Genomic DNA, 12,796 nt, shown 5'->3' with positions numbered 1-12,796 from the left:
TGGCATGATGTCATGTTGCCAAAACGTGTCAGAAGATTAGATTTGTGGAAATATTATTCTCTCTACAGTGGTATGTGGAACTTATTTTGCAGGATCGGACACTATCCTTTTATTCGAACTCTTCTGTGGTGTATCTGTAGGAGGAACCCGCCTTGCAATGTCGAAGACAACACTGCGCGCCGGACTCATCGTCATTGAAGCCTGGTTCAGGGGCTACTGAGGGAGTCCTGGATTAGGGGGTCTCCGAACAGCCGGACTATATCCTTTGGCCGGACTGTTAGACTATGAAGATACAAGATTGAAGACTTCGTCCCGTGTCCGAATGGGACTCTACTTCGCGTGGAAGGCAAGCTAGGCAGTACGGATATGGATATCTCCTCCTTTGTAACCGACCTTGTGTAACCCTAACCCCTTCTGGTGTCTATATAAACCAGAGGGTTTTAGTCCGTAGGACAACATATAATCATACCATAGGCTAGCTTCTAGGGTTTAGCCTCTCCGATCTCGTGGTAGATCAACTCTTGTAATACCCATATCATCAAGAATAAATCGAGCAGGACGTAGGGTTTTACCTCCATCAAGAGGGCCCGAACCTGGGTAAAACATCGTGTCCCCTGCCTCCTATTACCATCCGCCTTAGACGCACAGTTTGGGACCCCCTACCCGAGATCCGCCGGTTTTGACACCGACAATCCCCACTATCTTTTTGCCTTTACTTATTTTAGTTCGATCTTTTACTTTAGATGAATAAAAGTTTAGTTCTATCCTTTCTTTTCGAGAGCCTGCTTAGTGATCTATCCTTGTAATCATGTGTGAGATATATAATAAAGTTTAGTTTGAGTTTTTGCTTTCTTTATTTTCATTTTGCAATTAAAAGAAAGGAAATAAATGAAAAAGATCATATGCTAATCTTATGGTAGGTGATGACACCACATAAGGAAAAGTATAAGTAGAAAATTTTATTAGAGATTGACAAACCTAGCATTAGTCAATGATGCAACTCATGAAAGAATTAATAAGGGAAGAGAAGATTCACATATAAATATACTATCCTAGAAATCTTTTGTGATTGTGAGCCCTCATCAAAATATTATATGCCAAAACTGTTGACGTTGGACAAGGAAGACAACCTAATGATTCATGTTTGTTTATATTCACATATAAGTCATATTGTCATAGATCCTTTAACATATGGTTGCTTGCCCTACCTTTGCTAGCCAAAAATTCCGGACTAAGTACAAATACTACTTGTGCATCGAAAAACCCTTAAACCCAAATCTCATTTTCAAGAGTCCACTATACCTACATAGGGATTGAGCAAGATCCCTCAAGTAAGTTGTCATCGGTGCAAAAAGGCAATAAAAATGTTTCTAAAAGTGTGAGATCATTAGTGTAAGAGAAAATTGAGCGTTGCATGGACTTGTCATGGTGAAGAATAAAAGCTACAGACTTCATAATAAAGGTCGCTATCACAAGGGGCAATGCAAAGTGACGTTCTTTTGCATTAAGGGGTTGAGCATACAAACAAATAAGCGCATGGCAACCTCTGCTTCCCTCTGCGAAGGGCATATCTTTTACCTTTATGTATTTACTTTTATTCAAAGAGTCAAAGTTTTCTCGCTATGCCTTTTTATTTTTCTCCTTTGGCAAGCATCATGTGGTGAGGAAAGATCTAGGCACATATGTACAATTGAATATAGATAGCATGAGTTATTATTGTTGACATCACCCTTGAGGTGAATATGTTGGGAGGCGAAACTACAAGCCCGTATCTTTCTATGTGTCCGGTTGAAATGTTTTGCTCATGTGTACATGGTGAGTGTTAGCAATCATGTAAGACTATATGATGGTTGAGTATGTGGACTTGCCTAAAGGCTCCGACACACGACCCTTCCTGAAAAGATGATGAATTGTAGTTGCAAAGTTGACTGAGAACATAGTTTGTTGGTTTCTAATAGAGTTTTTTCTTTATACTTCAATAGTGTGATGAATTGCCACTTATTCATGAGAAGTCTATGATAAGAGTTCTATGATAAAAGCCTTATGTTTAAGTTTTTTGCTGTTATAATAATGAACATGATGCTTCTATGTCCGTATTTTGTTTTTATCGACACCTCTCTCTCTCTCTCTAAGCATGTGGACATGTTTTTTATTTTAGTTTTCGCCTGAGGACAAGCGAGGTCTAAGCTTGGGGGAGTTGATACGTCCATTTTGCATCATGTTTTCCTACTGTTATTTATGATGTTTTTATCTAATAACACTTTTTGGAGTAATTCTAATGTCTTTTCTCTCATAATATGCAAGGTATACACAAAGAGGGAGAATTCCGACAGCTGGAAATCTGGACTTGGAAAAGCTACGTCAGTCTACCTATTCTGCACAACTCCAAACAAGCTGAAACTTCACGGGGAATTTTTATGGAATATATGAGGAATATTTGAGCAAATAAGTACCAGACGGGGCCCATCAGGTGGGCACAACCCACCTGGGTGCGCCAGGGATCCCAGGCGCGCCCTGGTGGGTTGTGCTAACCCGGGCCCACCTCCGGTGCCCATCCTTTGGTATATAAGTCATTTTGACCTAGAAAAAATAAGGGGAGGACTTTCGGGATGGAGCGCCGCCGTCTCGAGGTAGAACTTGGGCAGGAACACTTTTGCCCTCCTGCGAAGCGAGGGGAACTTCCTTCCCAGAGGGGGAAATCATCGTCATCAACAACTCTCCCATCTTGGGGAGGGTCATCTCCATCAACATCTTCAACAACACCATCTCCTCTCAAACCCTAGTTCATCTTTTGTGTTCAATCTTGTTACCGGAACTATAGATTGGTGCTTGTGGGTGACTAGTAGTGTTGATTACATCTTGTAGTTGATTACTATATGGTTTATTTGGTGGAAGATTATATGTTCAGATCCAATATGCTATTTAATACCCCTCTAATCATGAGCATGTTTATCATTTGTGAGTAGTTACTTTTGTTCATGAGGTCACGGAAGAAATCATGTTGCAAGTAATCATGTGAAATTGATATGTGTTCAATATTTTGATAGTATGTATGTTGTGATTCCCTTAGTGGTGTCATGTGAACGTTGACTACATGGCACTTCACTATATTTGGGCCTAAGGGAATGCATTGTGGAGTAGCAATTAGATTATGGGTTGCGAGAGTGACAGAAGCTTAAACCCCAGTTTATGCGCTATTCCATAAGGGGCAGATTGGATCCAAAAGTTTAATGCTATGGTTAGAATTTATTCCTAATACCTTTCTCGTAGTTGCGGATGCTTGCGGGAGGGTTAATTATAAGTAGGAGGTTTGTTCAAGTAAGAACAGCACCTAAGCACCGGTCCACCCACTTATCAAATTATCAAAGTAGCGAACATGAATCAAGCCAACATGGTGAAAGTGACTAGATGAAAATCCCATGTACCCTCAAGAACGCTTTGCTTATCATAAGAAACCGTTTTGGCATGTCCTTTGCCTCAAAAGGATTGGGATACCTTGCTGCACTTTTTCTACTATTATCGTTACTTGCTCCCTACAAATTATCTTGCTATCAAACTACTCTGCTACTTACAATTTCAGCACTTGCAGACATTACCTTGCTGAAAACCACTTGTCATTTCCTTCATCTCCTCGTTGGGTTCGACACTCTTACTTATCAAAAAGAGCTACAATTTATCCCCTATACTTGTGGGTCATCAGTTCCCACATATTCTATGAAGATCTTTATTGGTCGTACCACAATGACAACATATGTTATTCCCTTTGTCATCGGTATGTTACTTGCCCGAGATTCGATTGTCGGTATCTTCTTACCTATATAGTTCAATCTCGTTACTAGCAAGTCTCTTTACTCGTTCTGTAATGCATCATCCCGCAACTAACTCATTAGTCACATTGCTTGCAAGGCTTATTATGATGTGCATTACCGAGAGGGCCCAGAGATACCTCTCCGATACTCGGAATGAGAAATCCTAATCTCGATCTATGCCAACCCAACAAACACCTTTGTAGATACTTGTAGAGAATTTTTATAATCACCCAGTTACGTTGTGACGTTTGATAGCACACAAGGTATTCCTCCGGTATCCGGGAGTTGCATAGTCAAGGAATATGTATATGACATGAAGAAAGCAATAGCAATAAAACTTAACAATCATTATGCTAAGCTAACGGATGGATCTTGTCCATCACATCATTCTCCTAATGATGCGATCATGTTCATCAAATGACAAGCATGTCCATGGTTAGGAAATTAACCATCTTTGATTAACGAGCTAGTCTAGTAGAGGCTTAACAGGGACACGATGTTTTGTCTATGTATCCACACATGTATCAAGTTTTAGGTTAATACAACTCTAGCATGAATAATAAACATTTATCATGATATAAGGAAATGTACAATAACAAATTTATTATTGCCTCTAGGGCATATTTCCTTCAGTAGCACATAAGCCTCGACCCCGAAGAGTATGAGGCCTACGAGGATCCATTCGAGGAACCTTGGTTAGAGACGCTTCGCAAGCGCCTAGCCAGCACGACCAAGAGCTACAAGAAAAATTCCCGGTAACTCGGGACCGACCAAGATCAGCTTAACAATTCATGGGTCGGGCTTTTGAGGGCCGAACAAGCACTTGACGATAAACTCATCGGCGCCAATCGATCTTACCCCTAGAGGAACCCGCTGCCAGAACTCGATGAGGAGGCTGGCGGCAGCGTCCTATCAAAGAGTGAATGGGTTGAAGTGCCCAACTGCCCTCCTCGTGGTCGAGATCGGCCTACCAATAGAAACAAGGATGTTTTCGAGACAACCGGGCGCCACCATTAAGGACAGAGCATCCATCCTAATCAATATATAAATCCTAGGAACGCCAACCAGTTGGACAGACGGGCTATCTGGCCTGGCTCGCCAAGCATGATGACGTACAAAACTACACGCGTGATTGACACGCTATCGGGTCCGATGTGCGTCACGCCACGACCAGGGTCCAGGGAGCTGCCCACCCGATGTGCTTCATCGATGAGGTAATGTGGCACTAGTTACCGAAAGGGTTTAAACCCATAAACATTGAGCAGTACGACGGAACTACGGACCCTGTTGTGTGGATTGAGGATTTCCTTATGCCCCGAGGTGATGATCTCCATGTTATAAGGTATCAACCTTTGAAGATCAAGGGACCGGCTCGGAATTGGCTTCACAACCTGCCTAAAAATTCTATTGGCAACCGAGAGCAATTATAGCTTGACATAGATTCTCTAATCCTCGTAATTAGAAGCCTAGTGTGGTTCTAATCTCCTCCCTCTAATTCTCCAGTGGCGATTAGCTCTGGGCGGCGAAGCACTGACGAATCGTGAAGGTCGTACGCTTGCAACCAAGTAGAGAGTTTGTGATTTCAGTCTTCTGTTCGAGGGATCGTTCATGGGCGGTTCGCGGGATCGCTCCTGTACGATATGAGGGACTCCAAGTACGATCTACACCGACTCGTCTACTTCCGCTGCACTCCGGAGTCGGTAACGATCTGTAAACCTTATATGCACCTTCATATTGTTCCTGGGTGATACTAGGGCAATTTTTTTGCTTTCTAATACGTTTCCCAACATAAGGGAATCAAGCTAGGGTTGTGTCCAGGGCATCGCGGGCATCTTTATCCATCGCTGGAGCCGTGGGATGGCTGACGTGTGCGCATCCGTGGAGTGTGTTGCCATGGCACGCGCTCTGCGTTGACCTGGCGGGAGGTGGGCAAAAGGCCTAGGTGGGCTGGGCTAGGCCGCACTGTGCACTCGCAACCCAGGTGCATAATGGGTCTTTCTCCATTTCCCTTTTCTTTTTTCTTTTTTGCATTATATTTTTATACTAAATGAATTTAGTTGCAAATGAAACTTGGCACACGACTACTATGTAATATTTTGCAATAGCTCACAAAGTTTGAGGTCATTCTGAAATTTTTACATTTAGTTTAGTATTTAAATGGGCATATCAAGTGTTGCTGGTCCACTTTAAATAAGTCTAGGGGCAATTTGGGAATTCAATAATGGTTGATTTCCTTATGGCAATTACTTGGGGATATTTTAGGATATTACCAACATTTTTGTTTTTCTGTTTGAAGAAATAATATTTTGACTTGCATTTTGAATTGGAATTGGAGTTGAGTTTGAATCAAAGTGGTGATTAACATAGTAGTCATGATGGCTAGGTAACTTTATTAGAGAACTTCAGCTTAATGCATGGGGGTGTTACAAAACTGGCATGCAGGTTGATACCAAAAACACAAGGGGGTTCTCGGAAAAGCAAAATTTTGACTTAAAATTAGACTACAGGTTGATTAATGATAACCCACAAGTATAGGGGATCGCAACAGTTTCCGAGGGTAGAGTATTCAACCCAAATTTATTGATTCGACACAAGGGGAGCCAAAGAATATTCTCAAGTATTAGCAGCTGAGTTGTCAATTCAATCACACCTGGAAACTTAATATCCGCAGCAAAGTATTTAGTAGCAAAGTAATATGATAGTAGTCGTAACGGTAGCAAAAGGTAACGGTAGCAAAAGTAATTTTTTGGTGTTTTATAGTGATGATAACAATAGCAACGGAAAAGTAAATAAGCGAAGAACAATATATGGAAAGCTCGTAGGCAATGGATCGGTCATAGAGAATTATGCCGGATGTGATCGATCATGTAACAGTCATAACCTAGGGTGACACAGAACTAGCTCCAATTCATCAATGTAATGTAGGCATGTATTCCGAATATAGTCATACGTGCTTACGGAAAAGAACTTGCATGACATCTTTTGCCCTACCCTCCCGTGGCAGCGGGGTCTTAGTGGAAACTAAGGGATATTAAGGCCTCTTTTAATAGAGTACTGGACCAAAGCATTAACACATAGTGAATACATGAACTCCTCAAACTACGGTCATCACCGGGAGTGGTCCCGATTATTCTCACTTCGGGGTTGCCGGATCATAACACATAGTAGGTGACTATAGACTTGCAAGATAGGATCAAGAACTCACATATATTCATGAAAACATAATAGGTTCAGATCTGAAATCATGGCACTCGGGCCCTAGTGACAAGCATTGCGTATAGCAAAGTCATAGCAACATAATTCTCAGAACATAGTGGATACTAGGGATCAAACCCTAACAAAACTAACTCGATTACATGATAAATCTCATCCAACCCATCACCGTCCTGCAAGCCTATGATGGAATTACTCACGCACGACGGTGAGCATCATGAAATTGGTGATGGAGGAAGGTTGATGATGACGATGGCGACGGATTCCCCTCTCTGGAGCCCCGAACGGACTCCAGATCAGCCCTCCCGAGAGAGTTTAGGGCTTGGCGGCGGCTCCGTATCGTAAAACGCAATGAATCCTTCACCTTTACTTTTTTCTCCCCGAACATGAATATATGGAGTTGGAGTTGAGGTCGGTGGAGCTCCAGGGGGCCCACGAGGCAGGGGGCGCGCCCCCCACCCTCGTGCCTAGGGTGTGGGCCCCCTGGCCTTGATTCTTTGCCAGTATTTTTTATTATTTCCAAAAATAATCTCCGTGAAGTTTCAGGTCATTCCGAGAACTTTTGTTTCTGCACATAAATAACACCATGGCAATTCTGCTGAAAACATCATCAGTCCGGGTTAGTTCCATTCAAATCATGCAAGTTAGAGTCCAAAACAAGGGCAAATGTGTTTGGAAAAGTAGATACGATAGAGACATATCAACTCCCCCAAGCTTGAACCTTTGCTTGTCCTCAAGCAATTCAATTGACAAACTGAAAGTGATAAAGAAAAACTTTTACAAACTCTGCTTGCTCTTGTTGTTGTAAATATGTAAAGCCAGCATTCAAGTTTTCAGCAAAGATTATGAACTACCATATTCACAATAACTCTTAGGTCTCATGTTTACTCATATCAATGGCATAATCAACTAGCGAGCAATAATAATAAATCTTGGATGACAACACTTTCTCAAAACAATCATAATATGATTTAACAAGATCGTATCTCGCTAGCCATTTCTGAGACCGCAAGACATAAATGCAGAGCACCTTTAAAGATTAAGGACTGACTAGACATTGTAATTCATAGTAAACGAGACCCAGTCAAGTCATACTCAATGTAAACTAATAGTAATGAATGCAAATGACAGCGGTGCTCTCCAACTGGTGCTTTTTAATAAGAGGATGATGACTCAACATAAAAGTAAATAGATAGGCCCTTCGCAGAGGGAAACAGGGATTTGTAGAGGTGCCAGAGCTCGATTTTGAAATAGAGGTGAATAATATTTTGAGCGGTATACTTTCATTGTCAACATAACAACCAAGAGATGGCGATATCTTCCATGCTACACACATTATAGGCGGTTCCCAAACAGAATGGTAAAGTTTATACTCCCCCTCCACCAACAAGCATCAATCCATGGCTTGATCAAACTAACGAGTGCCTCCAACTAACAACAGTCCCAGGGGGAGTTTTGTTTGCTATTATTTTGATTTGATTTGCATAAAGCATGGGACTGGGTATCCCGGTGACCAGCCATTTTCTCGTGAGTGAGGAGCGGAGTCCACTCCTCTTGAGAATAACCCGCCAAATATGGAAGATACAGACAACCCTAGTTGATACATGAGCTATTCGAGCATACAAAATAGAATGTTTATTTGAAGGTTTAGAGTTTGGCACATACAAATTTACTTGGAACGGCAGGTAGATACCGTATATAGGTAGGTATGGTGGACTCATATGGAATAACTTTGGGGTTTATGGGATTGGATGCACAAGCAATATTCCTGCTTAGTACAGGTGAAGGCTAGAAAAAGACTGGGACGCGACCAGCTAGAGAGTGACAACAGTCATGAACATGCATTAAAATTAATCAACACCGAATGCAAGCATGAGTAGGATATAATTCACCATGAACATAAATATCGTAGAGGCTATGTTGATTTTGTTTCAACTACATGCGTGAACATGTGCCAAGTCAAACCACTCGAATCGTTCAAAAGAGGATACCACCCTATCATACCACATCACAACCATTTTAATAGCATGTTGGCACGCAAGGTAAACCATTATAAACTCCTAGCTAATTAAGCATGACATAAGCAACTATAATCTCTAATTGTTATTGCAAACATGTTCATTCATAATAGGCTGAATCAGGAACGATGAACTAATCATATTTACAAAAACAAGAGAGGTCGAGTTCATACCAACTTCTCTCATCTCAATCAGTCCATCATATATCGTCATAATTGCCTTTCACTTGCACGACCGAATGATGTGAATAATAATAATAGTGCACGTGCATTGGACTAAGCCGGAATCTGCAAGCATTCAATAAATAGGAGAAGACAAGGAAATATGGGCTCTTTTGTCAGATCAACAAAAATGCATATAAGAGCCACTTTAACAGTTTAATTAAGGTCTTCTCCTATCGACCCCCAAAGAAAAGAAAAGAAATAAACTATTTACACGGGAAAACTCCCAACAAGCAAAAGAAGAACAGGAAATCTTTTTGGGTTTTCTTTTTAATTACTACTACAAGCATAGGAATTAAAGCTAGCTAAAAGCTACAACTAATTTTTTGGTTTTTCTTAAGGTTTATAAAACACACAAGAAGAAAGCATAAAAAGGAATAAACTAGCATGGATATTACAATGAAAAAGTATGAGCACCGACATCTAGCAATGAGTGTGTGAACATAAAGGTAATGTCGGTGAGAAATACGTACTCCCCCAAGGTTAGGCTTTTGGCCTAAGTTGGTATATGGCCACGGCTGGCCTGGCGGATATTCAAAGTAATAGTTGGGGTCGTACTGCGATGAAGCCTCGGATTGCCACTGGTCGGCAATCACCTCCGGGTCCCACTGATAATCAAACTGTCATGGGGGATCAAATTGTGATTCCGGCTCAGGCTCTGTGGCTGCTGTAGGGTTCCGGTAGGCATGAATGGCCTCCAACAGAACAAGGTACTTGCCTGCAGATAAATTAAACAAGGAAGGAGCATGCAAGGTAATAATCTCAGGATGATTTTTACTAAATATTAATTTGTACTTAAGAGCCTTTTCCCTATTCTTAACAATAAAATCATGTGCTACCATACTCTTATATCTAAATAAACAGGAGGCATCAATTTTTCTTCCTTCTCATACTGTCTAATAGGTATGTTAAAATGTGCAGCTAGGCGCGAGGCAAAGATGCCTCCAAAGACGGGGCCCTTAGTACGGTTAAGATTTAACCGCTTTGCAATAATAGCAACCATGTCGAATGTATGATCACTAAATAAGGCATGGCACAAAATAACAATATCAGGGGCACTCAGGTTTCCACAGTTTCCGCGCCCAATTAAGCATCTACTAGCAAATATAGCGAAGTAACGTAGAACAGGAAAGTGTATGCTGGTAGTTCGTGCGTCAGAAACCTTCCTCGTTTCCCTACAGTGATGGTATCAATAAACCCATCCACATCATCACGATGTGGTTCCTCTATGATGCCCTCGAAAGGGATCAAACAAACCCGACAAAACTCACGAAGTGACATCTCCTTATGCTCATCATATAAATAAAACTCCACCGTAGGTGGTGAGCTTCTAGCATGGAAATGAAAGTTTTGCAAAAAGATATTGGTGAGTAAGAGATACTATTCGTGTTGGTTGTGGAGGAAGGCGATGAGGCTTACATTCTCAGCCAATTCGTAGAAATCATCATAAATCTCGGCTGCTCTCAAGAAATCATCACAAGGCCATTCACATGGCTGGACCTCCGCGGTGCGAGGGAGATTATATTTGGGTCTCTTATCCTCCTCACTTTGCTTATCCTTCGAGCTTCGGCTCGATGAGCCCCTCAAAAATCTCTTCATTATTTTCTGAAAAATTCTGAAATTTTTAGTAACTTCAAAATAAAAGTGAACCAAACTCAACAAAATTGATAGAAACTACTCCTACAAGTGCCTAGAGCCTATATCATGCATCAAAACTACTTTTGACCACATAAATTTGACATGCAAGCTCAAGAACAGGGTCACCTAAGTAGCAAAAATATGCAATGAATAAAGCACTAGAACAAAAACTAATTGTACCATTGGAGGAGTAACATGCCAAGGAACAAACCCCCAAAGCAGTTTTGTGAGAGGTGCTTTGAGCAAGGAGATAGAAAATCACAGCAAAATGAGCTAGAACTCATGCTTGAGCTGGATGGTTATTTTTTTGGGAGGAAGAAGAAGTGTGTGGGTGCAGGAATAAGTGGAGGGGAGCCACCATGGGCCCACGAGGCAGGGGGGCGCGCCCAGGGGGTGTGCGCGCCCTGGACCCTCGTGGCCAGGTGCCATCTCCCCCTGCTGTGTTCTCAGTGCCAGATATTCTCAAATATTCCAGAAAAAATCATATTTAAATTTCAGGGCATTTGGAGAACTTTTATTTTCGGGGTATTTTTATATTGCATGGATAATCAGAAAACAGACAGAAATTACTATTTTTGCTTTATTTAATATGAATAACAGAAAGTAAAAAGAGGGTACAGAGAGTTGTGTTTTCTAACTTCATCCATCTCATGCTCATCAAAAGGAATCCACTAACAAAGTTGATCAAGTCTTGTTAACAAACTCATTTCGAGTAACATGAAACCGGAGAATTTTTGAATAACACTAAGTTACCTCAACGGGGATATGCACGTCCCCAATAATAAGAATATCAAATTTCTTCTTGATAGTAGGTAGAGGAAATTCAAAACCTCCAAAAATAATTGATGGAATTTTTCCAATAGAATTGATACTGTGGACTTGAGGTTGTTTCCTCGGAAAGTGTACCATATGCTCATTGCCATTAACATGAAAAGTGACATTGCCTTTGGTGCAATCAATAACAGCCACTGCAGTATTCAAAAAGGGTCTTCCAAGAATAATAGACATAGTATCGTCCTCGGGAATATCAAGAATAACAAAGTCCGTTAAAATAGTAACGTTTGCAACCACAACAGGCACATCCTCACAAATATCGATAGGTATAGCGGTTGATTTATCAGCCATCTGCAAAGATATTTTGGTAGGTGTCAACTTATTTAAATCAAGTCTACGATATAAAGAAAGAGGCATGACACTAACACCGGCTCCAAGATCACATAAAGCAGTTCTAACATAGTTTCTTTTAATGGAGCATGGTATAGTTGGTACTCCTGGATCTCCTAGTTTCTTAGGTATTCCACCCTTAAAAGTATAATTAGCAAGCATGGTGGAAATTTCAGCTTCTGGTATATTTCTTTTATTACTAACAATATCTTTCATGTACTTCGCATAAGGATTCATTTTAAGCATATCAGTCAAACGCATACGCAAAAAGATAGGTCTAATCATTTCAGCAAAGCGCTCAAAATCCTCATCATCCTTTTTCTTGGATGGCTTAGGAGGAAAAGGCATGGGTTTCTGAACCCAAGGCTCTCTTTCCTTACCGTGCTTGCTAGCAACAAAGTCTCTTTTATCATATCATTGATTTTTTGATTGTGGGTTATCAAGATCAACAGCAGGTTCAATCTCTACATCATTGTCATTACTAGGTTGAGCATCGACATGAACATCATTATTAACATTATCACTAGTTTCATGTTCATTACCAGATTGTGTTTCAGCATCAGAAATAGAGATATCATTGGGATTCTCAGGTGTGTCAATAACAGGTTCACTATAAGCATGCAGAGTCCTATCACTTTTTTTCCTTCCTGTTAGAAGGACTAGGTGCATCTATATTATTTCTCTGAGAATCTTGCTCAATTATCTTAGGGTGGCCTTCAGGATACAAAGGTTC

Source organism: Triticum aestivum, chromosome 3A (genome assembly GCF_018294505.1).
Source record: "Triticum aestivum cultivar Chinese Spring chromosome 3A, IWGSC CS RefSeq v2.1, whole genome shotgun sequence".
Lineage (NCBI taxonomy): Eukaryota > Viridiplantae > Streptophyta > Magnoliopsida > Poales > Poaceae > Triticum > Triticum aestivum.
Note: the sequence above shows the minus strand (reverse complement) of the source record.